Below are 18,263 nucleotides of genomic sequence, written 5' to 3'. Positions count from 1 at the left end.
AAAAATTAAAGCTTTAAAGTTGTTCTACAAATGAGTAGCAGTGTTTGTATGGGGTTGTATCTCAGTATTAGTATGAGAAAGTTTATGTTTGTATAACCTAAACCCAAAGATTAAAATCGTTACTTTTTTACAAATTTTAGCACTTCCGTTTTTTTGAAGCATTGCATTAAATGTCCTGAAATTGTTTTACAATCCCTTCTTTTTTTTTTTTTTTCTCAAGCTTTAAACTCGCTGTTTTTGTTTGTGGTCCCTTTTTTCCAGTGGTGAAAAACAGTGATAAACAAAAGAAGGTTTAAGTAGAAATACGAGACAATCAACCTTTGATTTTGGTCTGACAATGTTGTAAAATTCTGGCTAAAGCTGGACAATTTCACAAAGTTTTTTAAAATCAAAAGATGTTTGTTGGCATCAAATTTATGATTAAAAAAATTAAATTAAATTAGATTAAATTGTGTTAATGTGTTCAGTCTGATATTGTGCTTCAAAGTAGCACCCAGAGTGCATCATGGGAGTTTGCATTCTTGTTATTTGGTGCAGTTTTAGACTTCGTCCAAATTCCCTCACTACTTCGCGTTCACCATTTTTTCATGTTTTCCGAGCTGGAAATTTCCCAGAAACCTGTGCGAAAAATCCGTGTGCATCGACACTGGTTATATTAGCGAACATAGACAATACACTGTGTTTAAACTATTTTTTCATGTAATAAAGATATTAAAAAAACATTTCGTTAGTAAAGTCATTAACTCAAAGTATTGCTTAATGTTGCTAGGCTGCTTTTTCCACATCTGACTCTGTTGGTTTACGTTGTTTACGTAAAAGCTACGGTAATTCAAAGTATGTCAACATTGGAGCTAACGTTTTTGTGTTAAAGATCTTAGATCTGCACAATTTTTGGAGAAAAACCAGGGAAAAATGCCTAAAACCTCTGAGGCGTGTATGGCTACACATATGGATATAATGATATATTAAAGTCATAAGGAGCGCCCTTGCCCACCCCTCACTTTTTTATTTATTAATTTTTTTTCTTTTGTTGTGGGTTACATTTTTTGTGGTAAGAAAGAAGAATTGCGAAAAACAATCTGGTCTTTGCATTCCAGGACTGCTGCGCGAAATAAGACTGATCATAAAAAATAAAAATGAAGGGGCTGAACAATTATAGATAATCTAATAAGAATAATTATCCACTTATTTTATTACAATAATTAATGAGTCCTCTAGAACAGATGGGGACATTATAATACCCCATTAACCTGCTCAACAACAAACTTTAGTGTGAGATTTGTCTCAAACTGGGACGAATGCTCTCTGGATTGTGAGTTCAGGCTGATCTTCCTTCGGCCGTGAATCGACATCATTCTAACGTTGGGTTTTAAAGGAAACTCCGAAATGTAATTCAGCAGTCAGACAGGCGCCCTGGCATCTAAAATGAGATCTAACCTTATTTTTACAACCTGGTGTCCTACAATTTGGAGAAATAAGCATGGTGTGCTCCATATGTGAGATATGCAGCATGTTAGGCAGACTTTCCATTTTTCTGTCAGCAGAAATGGCGTGGCATATCAGTGACAGTCCTCTGCCTGCGACGTTTGAGATGAACTGCTCAACAGCTTTTTCACCTTATCAATATCAGCCCATTGGACTTCAGTATTTCGCTCTTATGTACCACCCAGAGTTCTGTGCCATCTGTGGGTGTTTACAAGACGTGCACTAAAGATTTATGTTCTTTATCTACACGTTTCCACTCAGCATTTCCATTCAGTTCTCAAACAAACCCATCAAAACAGGAAACATAGAGCTTGACTGGTCAAAATCTTTGAAAAAACAAAACATATTGTTTGATCAAGTTCACCATCCTACATCGATTATTGACTTAGTGTTAACTTTTTATCCATTTTTAGATCATAACTTTATGTTCTATTATGTGCAGTAAAACATATAGGGGTTTGGTGAAGAGGCTGTGTAGCCCAAGCACGAACGCTGGTAGCAGGAAAGTCAAATTCAAGTTTTAGGCCATATTCAAATTACTTCCCTACCCATACGGCTCCTTCCTATTGCTCCATTTAGGGCATTTGGAGCTTTAGTGGTGCCCGAACTTGTTTTTTTTCAAGGAGTGGTCGTAGTGACTTAGGTCTGGATATCCCTCCGCCAGTAGGGTGATCTGCGTCGCGCTGTAGTGCGTAGAGAGACGCGTTTCTTCACGTGGGTGTGCTCTGAACCACATAAGTTTACATTTAAATATAAGTATTGAGTTTTGTTTATTCATGACTTTTTAATGATATGAAACTTATATGTTATTAGTATGTATTTGCCGAGCGCTGGCTGCTACATGCTAGCATAGATGACTGGCAACTATTGATGACGTCCTTAACTGTTAGTAACCTCAGATTGTAACCCTTGTGCTATCCTAGGCACTTTACCATTGGGAGTTGGGTCATCTAGACCCACTAGACAGTGCGCTGAACCTTTTTTCTTCAATGATTTGTGATCTTCACTGGTGTCTATGGATTACATGAAATCTTTCCACCTTTATCCAGATGCAAGGCAGTGCTGGTTGAAAAGAAAGTTCAGTAGACATCGGTTTTTCTTGCATACCTTAGTACCTTATATTGGTATTTCAAATCAAATCAAACTAAACCATTCTAAAATCGTTTTAAACAAAATAAATGATTATATAAATATCGGAAAATCCCATCAGGCCCCATGGCTAACGATGTCCTTAGGTCAGTGAATCGGATCTAATTGGATTGTTCAAAATGAACAATATCAACGATGAATCGTATCGTCAACCACAAATCATAATAAGAATCGAATCATTGCACCCCTACGTAGTGCTGTAAGGACCATTTAGTTAAACCCTGAAAGTTTTATCTGGTGTGGTTGCCTACGTTTTATGGCTGTATATATGTGCCACACTGTATTTGAATGCATAATGAACCTGGTTTACCTGTCACCATTGCTGGTGATGACATCATCCGCAACTGGAAATTTACCCCTTAAGTGCAATAATGAACAAATCGCATCATTTAACCTGAATTTATTTCAAGGGATTAGAGTGCGTGATGACGTAGCAAATTCTGTCCAGACACAGAGAGACAAAAAGAGAGAAGACAGATAGACAATAGAGCCAATTATTGGAAAGATAGCTCTTATATCTCCTATCTTGCAGCAAAAGAGAATGCAATTTGCTCCGATTAAAAAACATTTGCAGACACAGCAAGTGTAAGATGTCCTTTCTTGTGCTTGAAAAGTATTAACACAACTCAGAAGTTCATTGCAGTTTTCTCAGAATGTCGCAAGCAAAACCAGCTAACATTAGTATGAACTAGACCAGGGGTGGACAAACTGCGGCCCGCGGGCTGGATCCGGCCCGCCTCCATGTTTGGTCCGGCCCCATGAACAATATCAGAGACCCATGTTTTTTTGTTTTTTTTTAATCTGGCCACACGATCACGAAGACGTGACATTTTACTCCCCCCTTCTGCAGTCTGTGCTCCAACCTGAAACCCTCTCAAAATCTCTTTCAAACAGAATAGAAGACAGTCTTTCCTTTCTATGGAGCAGTTCATCTTTCCCGGTTTAGCTCATTCTTTTTGAGCGATTATGCTGCCTTTTTTAAATAGATCACCCTGTTCTGTGTCCTGATTGGCAGGAGACCTTGTCAATCAATCTCCTCAGTCCGTGCCGTGTCTCCTGTAGAGAAACGCGGAGCTTTTCAGATCAGAAATCTGTGATCGATCACATCGTTGTTTTTTATTCCAAGATCCTGGACCTAATTTCTATGAAGGTTTGAGTGTGAAAATGTTCATGTTTGTGTGAGAAAAGTGTATTTAGGCAGTGAGGAGTTTTACTGCCATAAACGTCTACAATCGTACTCCATGGATTTCACCAGTCACGGTTATTTTTAGAAAGTAACTCATGCAATAAACGAGGAACTCTGTACTGGTGAAACGGTAACACAGATATATGCGTAGCTGCAGCAGAAGACATAGAAATTAGCTTTTTTCATTATTACTGGATGACAAACAGACGTGCAGGACACAGCGCAGCTGCTCAAACTGATGTGCTGCAGCCCTCAAAGTCTTTATTTGGATTATGACGGAAGAGGATCGATTATTTAATGGGGGTTTTTTTTTGTGTTTTTTTAAATGTATCAGTATATTTTTTCTGAATTTTTTTCTTTGAAAATCATAGTGTTATTTGGTCATTGTTTTATTTCATAAATAATGTTATTTATTTTATTAAAAGGATCATGAAAGAATGAAACTTTATTTATTTAGTACTTTACAACTCTTTTAAGGTACCAAAGGGCTTCCCAATAAAAAATTGATCTAAAATGGGTACAAAAGTTTTAAACTAAAAACTCTTGAATATTCTGTTTTAGAATATAATTTTCAATCCAAATGTTTTCATCTACATTCCATGTTATATCATTCTAACTCCACGTATCTGCTCCTGGTCCGGCCCTTCTATCCAATTTTAGAACCCAATGTGTCCCGCGAGTTAAAATAATTGCCCCCCCCTGAACTAAACCGTGTGATCGTGGATATGATTGATCTGATTGCCAGTAGGACCAATAGCTGGTCTCCAACAACTATCACTTTCTTTTTAATCCCACTAATTCTTTAGGGGGGCTACTATTTAAACATACAGTACATGATACATAATACAGCTCCAATGGATTTGGAGGCTATTCATGCCTCTTTAGAACATGGTATTCAAACAACTTCCTATTTCTAAATGTCATGAGATGACCTAAAAAAGGACAAAAGTGTTTGGCCTAACATTCAGCTGAGACATAAAAGTGCAGCTAAACTAAAGAACGGAAAACTTCTGTTTCTTGGATAAGGAACCAAGCATTTCAACTTTATAGGAGGAAGCCCAGCTGACACGGCTCAGCTCGCAGGTATACAGAGAAAATGTGACCTTTTTAGAAGTTGACTCACTAAAACAGTCATACGGAGGGCAGTGTCCTGTGGAACACTGCTGTGGATGTAAATTATAACCCCCCCCGTGAGGTTGATGTAGCCTTTTCCACCATCTTTTTGTCTGGTAATTACCCACAACGGTGTTTGAGGACCCCTTTCGTTTACTCATGCTGAGTGGCCTACTTATCCCAGCAGGATCCATTGCTCTTGCTGGTAAAAGTGGTTCCGATCTTCAGCATGTGGACCTTAGCGTAGTGCGACGGCATGCCACAGATCCGTGGGGACGAGGGTCACACGGAGGCACGGCGAGGTTTTTCTTTTTTGTTCAATTCCTTTTCAGTGGCTCCAGACGTCGGCTGCACCTGCTCTCCTTCCGAACCTATGGGAGACACCTCGGTTGTCGAACGTCAGCTCCAGGGACCAGACGCACTATGAGACGCATCTTTTTGCCGGCTGAACGCTCCTCAGAAAAATCATCCAGAGCATTGATTTTATGGGTTACACAAGCTCTGCATGAAAGGAGGAACGAGCAGGAACATATTGTCAAAGGAACAAAGCCGTTCAGCAGAATTTCCATTTACACCGTGGAAACACAGCAGCTTGTTCGATGAAAGTATGTCTCTCAGACGACCATTTGAAAATTACTCGTGTCCTCCACAGCTTTAAGTCCACTTTTGATCCGTCCCCTAAAAGAAAAACAGGATCCCCCGGAGAGAACCCAGCTAGACTTCTTTGTGTTACCCCTTTGGGTTAAAGATCACTTTGCGGGAGTCACAATGAATAAAGCTGCCACACACTTACAAAAGGATAGGAAGGAACACGGGCTTCAAAGGACAGGCCTGAATGAATATGCAAAGAGGGAACAAGATGTGCAATTCAAACGTGCCCTTCTCCGCGCTTAGATAGGACAAGGCCAGGCCGATCTATGATAATGAGAAGACCAGAGGAGAAGACAGACGAGGTGGTGGGCAGGAATCCCAACACACTGTTGTCGGATAAAGGAAACATTTCAATCCTGCTTGAGCACCAGGACACAGATACAGAAGCATGTGGTCAGTTAAGGGTCAGGACTTGTACTTACCAACAACTAGAGAGTGACATAAGGGCACCGTATGACAGCATCACTCGTGTGTATTAAGTGCGTGTAACTGACACTATCCTCATAAATACTTCACGATACACTTACCAAACACACGATAACTGTGCGTTCTATTTTCATGATGTCCTGTAAAGAGGCAGCTTGAGCCCCAACGGAACTGCAAGACACACCTGTGCTCATCTTAAGATGCTCCTACTCCTTTCTATGGCCCTCCATTGGCCCGGACAACCACCGTAGTGATGCATGTGCTGGGGTGCACATGCATCACTACTGTTGATGTTGCATCGCTGCTCCAGCTTTCTGTTTACATCACGTAAAGACCGACTGCGGAGCACGAAGCCTGTTCAGACGGAGGAATCTCAGAGCGAACTGGAGCTCTCTCTAATTGGAAACAAACTGAGACTACCACGAAAGAATGGTCAGAAAGCGGTTCCCGATCCCAGACCAGAGTCTGCTTGGGTGTATTCAGACTGAAAATGTGTTCTGGATTATCAGGGAAACAAACTCTGGTTCACTTTAAGCGAACCAAATGTGTCCAGTCTGAATACACCCTAAGTCTTAAAGCTTTTCCTCTTGTTTACACACTTACGGATCTAGGAAAGGTTCTCCACAGGAACCCCTTAGGAATAATGAAAGATCCAAACCCAAACAACTTTGACAAAACGACAGCAAATCCACGTTGTGTTAGGCGAGTGCGACTCGTATCTCCCACACCCTCAGAGAAGTCTCTGATCCACTGTTTTCTTTACAGGGACGGACAGACCGCACATGCTCAGTGCTCTCAAACCCTCAGGTGGAAGGACAAAGAACAACCCACACATTTTCAAGAAACACACACACAACCCCTGTGCAGACAAGTGATTTCAGTCTCAAGTGCCCCTTAAAGGTCTCGCCCCATTAGAAAATAGAGGTCAGTGGCATTAGGTCCGCAACTCAACCCAGTAATCATGCGGTAGAAAGAAAGCGGCTGCAGACCTTTAATGCGGCTGCCTTTGAAAAAAGACAATGACAGCCTCTTAGCTTCACCTGATCCTCAGTGACAGACACCAGAACAACGGGATGGCACATTTGGCCAGAACAAATATTTCTGAGGCAGCTTTGAGACAAAAGACAAGACGCCACGGCTCAGTTGTGTTAATCCATTCTCCTTCCTTGAACTCTGCAGACAGCAATTACCATATATTTGTGGGCTGTCAGACAGGGGGAGTGAGGATGTGCTCTGCCTTTGTGCCGGATTTTTGGCCTTGCAGGGCGTGTCATGCTGGATCTGCGCTCATCCTTAATCGCTCCGTCTCACGGCGAGGGCAGGTAGGATGTCTGATGACACAGGTCACATCAGAGAGGAAAATAACACAGCGGCCGTTCCTGCTGGGATGAACTCAAGCTGAGGCGGCCGGCCACATTTCAGACAGCCCCCGTTTACAAATGTCTTCTTTCAACTCAGTTCATGACGAATCGAAATCTCCACTCGTTACTTTAATGCTTTACAGACAGCGGAGGCAAATCAGGGAACGACAACATCACAAACGGAACTGCTGTTGTGGCGCAGGGGCAAACTCCAACGACAATAAAATAAATATATTTCATAATAATTGTGGCAACGACACGAAAATGTGTTTGGCATAAACAAAAGAATAAATGCTTAAAGATGGAATTTTCCCACTTTAATGGAGGGCAAGTCTAAAAATAAAGTGGTTTGATCAATGATGAACTTCGTAAAAGTACAAAGTGTTAAATTTGATGCTAAATTTTTTTAATGGAAAATGATTTCAACTACTGCAGAGAGAGATGGATGTAAAAAAAAAGAGAATAAAGCAAAAAAAGATGCTTAAAAATTCAGTGAAGAGCTAAATGCAGAACAAAAACATTCAAATGCAGTTAGCTTAATTAACTCAAACATTGGCTAAAGTTATCAATATTTTTTAAATGGAAAAAAAAATGTAAGACTTACAAACTTTAATAAAATTTTTAATAATCCAGAGGGAAATTCAAAAGTGACCGGTAGTTTGCATTCTTAACAAGACTAGTACATCCGAAAAACAAGCAGCTAAAATAAATTTTAGCTAACATGCTACTGGCTAAACAAATTCTACGTGTTAGCAAAGAGCAGAATCTAACCTTAATAATGCCAAGTTTTGCTTTAAAAAAGGCCAAAGGCGGAAAGGCTAATGCTAAATTACTAAATTTAAAGTGAAAAGTATAGATATGTCAGAATTAACACCCCAATCACTACTAAAAAACGATATAGTGCGGGGCTATGTAGTGCCCTCAATTTTAAAAACAATTCAGACAATACGCTCACTACTTTCTTCCTTTAAACAACAAATATGACGTCATCGATTTAACTTAGTGAAAATCTTATTGATATGAGCGTATTGTGATGACCATTTAGAAATCATTATGTTCTGAATATAAAAGAGTTGATGGTTTATTTAAAAAAATACATTTAAATACAGTTTTTGGGCAAAAATTGTTCTGACGCAATGCATTCTAGTCTCTATTCGCCGATATACTGAGCGTCGATAAACACAGGTTTTTCACAGAGACTTTTGGTAAATTTTTAGGGCACTCGACTTTGGATTTGTATATTATGACAGCACTAAAAACTATATAGTGCACTATGTAGTGAGTAGTAAAGAAATTCAGACGTAGCCTATGTTACAAAACAAGTTAATTTTAGACCAATGCAAAAATTGTTAGGATTTAATATGTGTTGCTACACGAAATTGTTTGAATCTAATCTAATCTAATCTAATCAGAAATGTACCTTTTTGAAGTCCTAAATGATGTTAAAAATGTTGGTTGGGTGACTAAATGGGGACTATCACGCTAAAAAAAATGAAAAGCGAAATGCTAATTACAGTTCTAATTAGCAAACTAAATTCCTAGAAATTATGATATATAATGATACCTTTGTGAAAGCAGCTTTTTGCTAATAGAGTTTTTATTTATATATATTTTGTACAGTCTGACAACAAGTAAGGGATGATTCCCGATGAAGTGTGCGTTATCAGAAATTAATACTTCACGTCAGACGGTTCAGGCTTCCACGGTGTGCGTTCATTTCTGATCTTCAAACTTCAACTGGCTATCATCTCGCTTATTTAATTTTTAGTACTTTATTCTTGTTATTTTTTCGGTTTGAATCGCTTTTTCACAAAAAATTGACCATTTGATGCATGTGACAGCGTGTTGTCATGGTAACTGCTGAGCCGGGACCAACCTCGACTGTAGCGGCAAAGAAAAGCAATACATATGCTGACGGGTTAAATTAAGCATCAGATTAAGCATTAGAGAAAGTTCACCTTTTACCGCTTGTTTTTGTCCAGATGATGAAGCTAAAGTTTGTTTCAAAGAAGCCAGCGCAGTGATACAGAACATTTAAGCTAGGTGACCGGAACTTCTTTTTTAGGTGTGCATTATCACTTTTTCATCCATACCCAGCAGCCATGGTCAAGGTATTCACCTTGACCATGGTATAAAGTATGAAATATCAAAGAAATACATCTTTTTTTGAGGATTTGGAACTTTTTATTGTTTTATTAATGCTAGCATGAAAAGCTAAATAGCACAGAAACTTTTTCAGTGGAAGTTTTGACTCTAAATCAGTTGTTCCAATAACAAAAAGCCAGTAAAAGTTAAAAAAAAAAAAATCTGCTTTTTGTACCGGATTTGTGTTTCCGATCATGTCCCGACAAAATAAAGGCTGATGTTATTCCCACATATTTACGTTCAGCCAAGATGCAGATTGGGGCATTTTCCGCATGGATTTTATGTTCAATGCTGTTAGTGTGTGTTAGCCTTCCCCTAACCCTTCTTCCGGCTCCGTTCCGCCACAAAAAAAAGCACTGACCACACGGATTAAGAATAAAATGATGAGCGAACAGGTGCTTCATAATAAACAATAATAAAAGCACGTTTGGAAGATCATCTCTTATATAACCGAGAGACATATCTATATATGTGGCAGTGGGGGCTTGTTTACAGCGGAACTCATTTCCTCTTCCAGTATTTTAGAGAGCACTGCGCATGTCCAAATAATTTGTTCCGACCGAAAGTGTGTTATAATTGTTTGTTAAAATCGGAAAAAGTTTTTATGGGCCCATTTATACGGTTGAATTCTAATCCGATCTTTGATCCCATCAAGATATTTTGCACATGTAACCGCGGCTTCTTACATCTACAGCTCTTTATTTGTGACTGAACTGCTGTTCAGAGCAGCTCAAGAGGGGCGGGCTAAGAGATGTGACCGTCTCCTCTGCCTTTGAGGCTTACAAAACAAAAAAACACACAAAGGTGTGTGCCTCTGTGAAACACAAACGCTCCTTTTCCCTGAAGGAGGCAGACAGGACTGCAACATCCACGCAACATCTATCTGATACGGGCCAATCGCAGTCTCCAGCTTGCATCATCCTTTCAACAAGTCGACCTGAAAGCTCTGGGACAAATTTTATCCCCAAAAGTCCTGCACTCATGAGACGCTGCTGCTCCACTGTCACAGCCAGGGCTCATTTAGCCAGAAGCAAAATAACATGACAGTGGAAAATAATAAGAGATGCTGTACGGTTACATGTAAGCCCACCTCTTCAGTGTTTTCTTTCTAAGAAAAAGATTTTGTTTGCAGTTGTTTTGTAGTACCCCAAAATCCTACCTGGAGTCACATTTTGAGCACGATTAGCACGATAATCATGCCGCCTTCTAAAATATCAAAAAATCTGTCCAACATGTCTTCTACATGCTCAACAAAAGCGGATCCTGGATGATGCCGGGACTTTTTCCCATTTTAATGGCCATTGGTTAGAGAGAGGTCATCCTCTCACTGGACCAGCAGGAATGAAATCAGAGTGCCACAGATACCCAGCACCCTCCTGACCCATCACCATAGTACCCTTGAGCCAAACCCTTGACCTCTGTAGTTCCAGTGGAGCGGCTCAGTGGCCACAGGTTGAGTTGGTTCCCAACGTGACACCGTGAATGTGAACGGAGTGTCTTTGGAAAAGATGAGAAAACAAATCTGAATAAAAGATTTTTGTATACTTTAAAAAAGAAACATTTCTTTTTGAACCAACACAGGAATTCCAAGAGGTCGAATATTTACCATCTTTTCTTATAAATCTGTTCTTTCCATGTTGGTTTCCTGGGCTAATATCACTGCAGAAAAATCTCCAGCCTCACTCTTTTTGCTTAGATTGTTGTCAATGAAGTTCAAAAAGGAATTCTCTTATAAAAAGCATCTAAATAACACAAGATTAGTAACAGCAAAGCAGACTAGCTATAGATTATCAGACACACTTTAACCCGTAGTGGTCTCTTCTTTCTTCACCCACCGGTGCTTTTGCAAAAACAACAACCAGCCATTTAAATTGTTTTCATTTAAGATTTCACATTAAGTCTTAGTTTTAAAACAAACGTAACCAGAGTTATGGAAAACAAAATTGGAATACTATTCGGGATAAATCCTTAAACACAGCGACAGTAGAAATTTGCCTCTAAATTGTGGGCGGAACCTTAGCGCAAAACTTACTCCCCGTTTGCAGAGAGTTCTCTGTTTACACTCTCTCCTGCTAGCTTACAGCCCTTACACCCCAAACCTAACATTACCGGTGCAGTAAAAAGGCAAAAGGAGTAAAAAGGAGCTGTCCAAGGAGCAACCCCGCCCCCCCTTTTCCCTTCCCATTACAAAGGGCTCAGAGAATGGAGTTTGTGGCCCGCCTAGCATATGATCTATGCCACAAATGTAGTCTCTTTCATACTGTGTTTTTTATTCTGCTCCTGATTCAGAACGATTTGAAAATATCAATACTCTATTCTTTAATAAATACTCAGAAATGTAGCTTCATTCTATTTATAAATGTCCTCCATCATCAGAAAAATGCTCCAAGAGCATGTTAAAAGAAGAACATGCCTTTAAAAGTGCACAGAAAATAGCTTTGAAGGAAATTTGATCCTAAAATTGCAAAACTAAGATGACACATTTATTTAGGAACCCAAAAAAAAAGACAAATTTTGTTGAAGTGAAAATGTGCTCCAATTTTGATATTGTTTTTTTTGTGTGTGTGTGTGTTTTTTTATAGTAAAACTGAACTTCATTTCACTACATTTACTGAGTTTTTAACTGCTGCTGTTGTGCTGAAGTTGCTCCGGTAATCAAGTTCTACGCGTGAACAGAGCCGTCATGCTTTCCACGTTGTTATTTTTCCACCCCCTTGCAGGCAGGTGCCGACGCTTCCCCCCCTGGGAGGAAATTCCCACGGGCGCAGAGGGGGTTTGTGTTTGTACAAACCTCCTCCGTACAGAAAAGCCCGAGGACATCCCAGTGTAGCATCAGCCTGGGCTCCCTTCACTCTGCACCTCCTTTCACAGCTTTCATTTTCATTCCTCACACAATAAAACACCCAGATGTGTAGTGTAAACTTTAAGGAGCTTAAAAAAAGAGGATTAGGGGAGGATGCCACTCACATGTCCTCGGAAAGACGCAAGCGTTCTGGCTCGCGCGTTTCCTCCATGACCTTTTTCGTTGGTGATTACTAACTTCAAATGGGGAAAAACCCGGCGTATCCCATTTCATGCTGCTGTCATGTTCCGTGCTGTTCCTCCACACTCCGGGCCCCAACATCATGCTGAAAGCCGTTTGGAGAAAGAGGCTCAGTGAGATTGGCACCGACGATCTGACGCCAACATGCGGTGTTATTAAGGCGAGCCAAAGTCCCCAGACAGACCAGGACGGAGTAATACGACAGAATGTGGGATTGGGAGAGGAGATTACTCCTGCAGACGGTAAAATGTGTGCTAATCAGATTAAAAGCACAGCATTCCCTGATGGAGGGAGACAGAGAGAGAAGCCAATGATTCATGCTGTCACATAAAAAGGAAGCAGAGTCCTTCATCGTTACACGTCCAGACTCATCAGAGGCGTCTGAAAGGACGTGAGGAAAAAAAAAAAAGGAAAAAAAAGTGGGTTTTTGACAGTAAAAATTGACAGATGTGGATCCTTTGCATTAAAGTTCAAAAAGACAAACTGAAGCCAAAGTTTTTTTGATGGATTTTTTTTTAAATTGGTTTTAACACCAGAGCTTTCAACTACTGTAACTTTTCAACTGTTCACGCAATCATTGAAAATCAGCTGATTCTGTCACACTTTAGGTTTGTACTGTCGATGCAAAGCCGATAAACGCTTGACACCGCGTCAGAATCGACTATATCGTGTTATTTACCTGTCACGCTCCTGTCCGGAGTGAGACCGACAGGTCCAAGGCAAGACCAATAAAAACCACTCCACAAGGTTTTTGTGAATGGGGAAAATGGCTGTTATTTTTATTTTACAGCAGGTAACCAGCAGCAATGTCCATACATGCTCTGAAACCCAAACTCCTCTCTCTCATGAACCAAAATTCACACTTTTATAAGACATGGCCCCTCCCCTGGGCCAGGTGGTTTCAGTTGAGGTTAATTGCTGATTTTTGGTCAGGCCCTACAAAAGCCTACCAAACCCAGAGATTGGGTCCTTTGACCCAGGAAGTGAAACTGAAAAAGGTAAGACACAAGTCAGCAAGACATACAAAGATACATAACCATAATACACCCAAACAAAGCACCCAAAATAATAAAGGAATAAAGGAGTTAAGAGTGTGTATATCAGTGTGTGTTGCTATCAGGAACTTGCTAAGATGTTTTAAATGGTTGAATGTGTGCACCAACCAGCATTAGCTTAGTCCCCGAGTATATGATGTGTGTGTCTGTTGGTTTGAGTTCCTGTGTGGAGTTTCAATCAGGGGAAACTGCCACATTACTCAAGTCTTGCAGTATGTCATTTTGTGATATTGAGGCGTCGCCAGTGACATCTCAGGTGTTAAACGGTTTCCTCATAAAAACAAACAAAAAAATGTTTCTCCCAAACCATCAAAAAATGCAAACACAAGCGGAAAACTCAACAAAATTCGAATTAAGTTGTTTATCTTTTATGAAAAGTGGTGACTCCACTCTTTATTATCCTGTCAATATGTAAACTGGGACACATATCAGCCTACAGATTTATAAAAAAATGTTGAAAAATGGTTTTCAGACATGGAGCATTCTATAAATAAGTTAATTTAGAGGGTTCCATCCCAAATCCAGCACCCTGAGACCGTATGCTAGCCGCAAGGAAGGAGGCCGAGGACTAGTGAGCGTAGAAGCCACTATCCAAGATGAAACATCCAAGATGCATGAACACATCAAGCTCAAGGCCCCAAATGACAGTGTGCTCAGTGAATGTCTCAGGCAATGGAGAGCAGAGGATACAGTGCTGGAGGACAGATCCTCATGGGAGGACAAACCCCTGCATGGGATGTACCACCGGACCATAACTGAAGTGGCTGATATCAAGAAGTCCTACCAATGTCTAGAAAGGGCTGGCCTACAGGACAGCACTGAAGCGCTCATCCTGGCAGCTCAGGAACAAGCCCTGAGCACCAGAGCGATAGAGGCTCAGATCTACCACACACCAGACAAGACCCAAGGTGTAGGCTGTGCAAAGAGGCGCCTGAAACAATCCAGCACATAACTGCAGGGTGTAAGATGCTGGCAGGGAAAGCATACATGGAGCGCCACAATCAAGTGACTGGAATAATATACAGGAACATCTGTGCAGAATATGAACTGGAAACCCCAAGGTCAAAATGGGAAACACCTCCGAAGGTGGTAGAGAATGAGAGGGCAAAGATCCTGTGGGACTTCCAGATCCAGACTGATAGGATGGTAATGGCGAACCAACCAGACATTGTAGTGGCGGATAAAGAACAGAGGAAAGCCGCTGTGGTGGATGTGGCAGTACCAAGCGATGGGAACATCAGGAAGAAGGAACATAAGAAACTGGAGAAATACCAGGGACTCAGAGAAGAACTGGAAAAAGCATGGAAAGTGAAGGTGACAGTGGTGCCTGTGGTAATTGGAGCACTAAGAGGTTTACATACACCAAATAAAAACCACATGTGCTTTTGATTTCTCACCATCAGTCTAAATTGAAGCTTGGGCGCAAATGGATCTTCCAAATGGACAAGGACCCAAAGCATACTGCCAAACTGGTTCCAAAGTGGCTTAAGGGTGACGGAATCAATGTTTTGGAGTGGCCATCACAGATCTACATTCAATTCTATTAAACATTTATGGTCAGAGCTGAAAAGGCATGATCTACAAACTTTGCTACACCAGTTCTGTCGGGAGGAAAGGGCCAAAATTCCTACCAAATCTTGTGAGAAGTATGTGGAAGGATATCCAAGACTTTTGACCCAAGTACTGCAGTTTCAAGGCAATAGTACCAAATACTGATGAAATGTAAACTTTTGACTTTGTAAAACAAAAGGAAACAAAACTTGTGTAAAAAAACCCTGGACTCATTATTCTGACATCACCCAAATAAAAATACTTTTGTTAATTGTAATTGACCCAAAACAGGGAAAGTTTACTATTGTTTCACGTTCTTGTATTGGAGTGGTTTTTCCCCCCTTGACGCCTTACTTTTTTCCAGCTGTGAAAATTCATTTCATTTATGTTTTTGCTTTCATGTAGATGTGAAAATAAGGTAATTTTGGAACCGATTGACAAAAACCTTATTTTGAAATGATACATAAAAAGTCAGATTGTTCTCATAAATCAAACCATTATATTAATATCTAACATTTTGGAAGCACACCAACCATAGTTACTTATTCATTTTAAAATGGACTTCATTAAATTGATGCTTAAAAATGTTGCTTTTGAAGTTATGTCCATTCAAATAAAAAGTGTTTTATTTTTAACATCTCACCGAAATTTAAAAAAAAGTTAGAAACAAACTAAGATGTATAAAAAAAAGAAAAACAATAACTTCAAAGTAACTTGCAGACTTGTCAAGACAAATGGATACGCCACATATATATGCAAAACCATAGAGTGGAGGATCTAAATGAACAATACGGCTGGATTTAATAATTTCCTGGTAACCACTTTAGGCGTGATTGCTGCAGCGTTTACGGCCTCGAAAAGCCAGCTTTATGTGGTGCTCGACGTGATTATGATTGCTGCAGAGTCGAGGCACCGCAGGGAGGCTTTGGAGCCCGAGACTGGAGAGGACACAGGCTATTTCATGGTCTGGCTTTTTGTTTTAATCTGAAATTCTGCTTTGAAAAAGTTTCAAACTCCTATTTCCTGTTTCATTTAAAACCATTAGCTATGTGTGTTTAATAAGAAGTGCTTTTTTTAATAGTTAGGTTCATTACTTTCCTTTTTTTTTTTTTTTTACTTTTATCTGTTATTTTTTACAGGAAATCTCATGTTTAAATGATTTCTTTGTACTATTTTGTCAAATGTTTATGTTGTCCCATCTTCTTCACCTGTATTAGTTGTCATTGCACATCCTCAGTTGCTTTCTTGTAAGCTGTTTGCACATTTGGTGCAGCTATAACTAATCGTTTGTGACCTTTTTCTGACTTTTAAAGATGAATGTCTCATAAAGTTTGAAATACTTCTAATTACCGGCAAATATAAAAAAAACTATTTACAAAAAAAGTTTTTCAGCCTTTTAATAAAACAAAACTTTTGACTGAGTAAATGCGACGTCACCCATAGAATTCAGAATCCAATACAATTGGTCAATTTGGTTCCCAGCCCAGTGGGAGCCACAGTCTTGGGGTTAGGGGTGTTTTTTAGTAGTTTATACATTTTGAGAGGTTCTCATGACTTTCTATTCTAAATCAAAGACCTTCTATACCACATAGGATGATCTCAATGCAGCAAATGTAGAGGGTAATGTGATGTCATGTCAGCTATTTGTGGTGCATATCTACCGGAAATTCATCATTCTATAAAACTTAAATGAAAGCAGAGCTAATTAAGTCACCCTTATCATATTTTTTGGACCATAACTTAAAATCCTTGAATTCTTTGGCAGTCTGCCTTATAATCTGGTGCACCTTCAGTATAAATTCTGGCTGTGCTTTGTGTCCTCAAGTTGATTTTCGGCGGTAGACAGCGCTCTAAATGTTTTTGTACGACTTTTTGTAAAATCTGAAACGGCCTCGAAAAGCCAGCTTTACGTGGTGCTCGACGTGATTATGATTGCTGCAGAGTCGAGGCACCGCAGGGAGACTTTGGTTTTATTTTCTGTTTTTTTTATCTATGCATTTAACCGTTTCTGTAATGAGTTTAACACATCTGTGTACATTCTTTGTTGCTTTGAATATAATCAGTCAATCATGTACTATAACATCCATTTAATACATTTATAAGTAGGTTTATTTTCTGCCTTGCTGACTGACTGTAAGCAGTGGGAGAAAAAAGGAAACAAAGAGGGAAAGAAGGGGGAAAAAAGAAGAAGATAAAGAGAAGAGATAAGGAGGGAGAGGGAGGAGAAGAAGAAAAAAGGAGGGAAAGAGAAAAGGAAAAAAAGTAGAAGAAACAGGTTTATATGTGTTCATATGTGTTGTTGGTTTGTTATGCTCGTGTTTCTTTTTTTTCAGCTGACGCGTTTTGTTTCTTTTTTCCCTTTTTTTCTCCTTTCTCCTTTATAGGGGGTGTGGTCTGTGGTCAGAGTGTTTGGGCGTGTCCTTCTGTCTTTGTCTTGTGTTTTTCGTACGCTAGCGTTATAACATCAAATTGTTTAATCTTGTTGTTGAGTGGGGGATTGGAGTCTTATAAGCTTAAGATTCTTCCATTCCCCTTTCAAATCATCTTTTCAAAGTCTTGTGTAGACCTATGTTTCATTTCATGTAAATGTTGATTTGATTTGAAATAAATCTTGTACGACTACTATCAATCAATCAATCACTCAATCAGTCAGTTATGGGTAATGTAGTCAGATGCCTGCTAGAGCGATGCTCTCTGTGATTTAACTGTTTGTGAATGACTTGAATGAAGTTGAACTTTTCTGACTGTTTTGTTTTACTTAAAGCATCTTGTAGTTTGAAAAATAGGTTCCTTTTCAAAATTGCAAATATTTTATTTTTCTGTAACCGAAGAGCCACATGTGGCTCCAGAGTCTCAGGTCGACCCCTATTTGAATCAGTCAATGGTGAAAATTTGGCCCCTATATAAAAATTTTTTTTTTTTTTACTTTAAACTTTACAGTTACATATTTTGCAAAATATTTGACTTTCATGAAGTTTTTAAATTTTACAGACTAGAAAACTTTCACCATCTCGTCCTTCAGGACCCCTGACCGGAGATAATCATCTATTAAACTGTATCAAACTCTTCTGCTTGACCTGAATCATCTTTCTGTGCTC

At 39.6% G+C, this 18,263-nt stretch overlaps 1 protein-coding gene across 5 annotated transcripts in view; it reads right to left on the bottom strand.

Annotated features, from left to right (window-relative positions):
* Window positions 1-18,263, bottom strand: part of cntn4 (contactin 4) — a 277,378-nt gene that overhangs the window by 88,658 nt on the left and 170,457 nt on the right. The gene's annotated exons all lie outside the window — the stretch shown is intronic.

This window comes from Oryzias latipes, chromosome 5 (genome assembly GCF_053564925.1).
Source record: "Oryzias latipes strain Hd-rR chromosome 5, Olatipes_Hd-rR_3.1".
NCBI lineage: Eukaryota > Metazoa > Chordata > Actinopteri > Beloniformes > Adrianichthyidae > Oryzias > Oryzias latipes.
The sequence above is the reverse complement of the archived record's forward strand: the minus strand, read 5'-3'. Positions and strand labels throughout refer to the sequence as shown.